The sequence below is a fragment of the Palaemon carinicauda genome, chromosome 12 (genome assembly GCF_036898095.1).
Source record: "Palaemon carinicauda isolate YSFRI2023 chromosome 12, ASM3689809v2, whole genome shotgun sequence".
NCBI lineage: Eukaryota > Metazoa > Arthropoda > Malacostraca > Decapoda > Palaemonidae > Palaemon > Palaemon carinicauda.
Genome location: NC_090736.1, coordinates 96,517,081 through 96,518,012, shown reverse-complemented (window position 1 = coordinate 96,518,012; position 932 = coordinate 96,517,081).

Here is a 932-nt window from a genome sequence, read left to right as displayed (position 1 = left end):
ACATAATCAGGAGACAATTGAGTATTAAAAAATATCACATACCTGGGACCGACAAAGGGGCCTGGTGGGCCGTCTGATGTTGGATATGTTCCTCCATGAAGGAGAATTTCTCGTCATTCCATTCCTCCTCGTCAGTCAATCGTATCCTTGGTGCACCACTCTTTTCCATTTTGGGAAGGTTCAGCCTGTATCTTATCCTCTTTGTGTACTACCTCCGTGCGACCTCATTATAGGCCAGTGGGGGTTGGCCTTATTGAGTGTGCCTTCTCAGTAATCATCCGTTTCATCTTCGCGCGAATTTTTGTACTCAGGCACCTCATGAACGTGTAGGTATAGGTGGTACTGGAGCCATTTTCCAGGGTTCCTTTCCCTCCTCTTTAGTAAGGTTGAGTGGCGGAACCATGCCCCATATCTGTGTCCCCTTTGTGCACTACCTCGTCCTCCTCCATCGATTTTAGTGGAGCTTCTTCTGTCTCCAGTTCCACCTGTTCCTGACAACCCTTGGGTGCAGGGACATCCTCAGGTGCTGGGACCACAGCATCCTCCCCCAGAGTTACAATATGCAGTCTTGCATGGTCCAATAGTTCATTCAGGCCCAGATCTTGACCATGTGTTCTTGATATTTCATCTGGCAATACACTGAGGGCTCTTGTTACAAACATGTCATAGATGACATTGGTTAGCGCAGTTTGGGCTCTGGCCAGTGCAAGTAGTTGTGTGGGGTACCCAAGGGGTAATGTAAGGGATTTTATGTGAATTTTCATCTCTTTCATGTTCTTTTTGGGCATGGTAGCAGTGACTGGCACAACAGCACACTTCGTTGGTGACACAACGTGGGTCCTTAGGAGGCGTTGCAGAGCTCCGTGGAAGGGTGGCAATGGGGGCAGTAGTTACGTTGTCTAGTTAGCATGGTCCCTCTCAATGCGTCATGA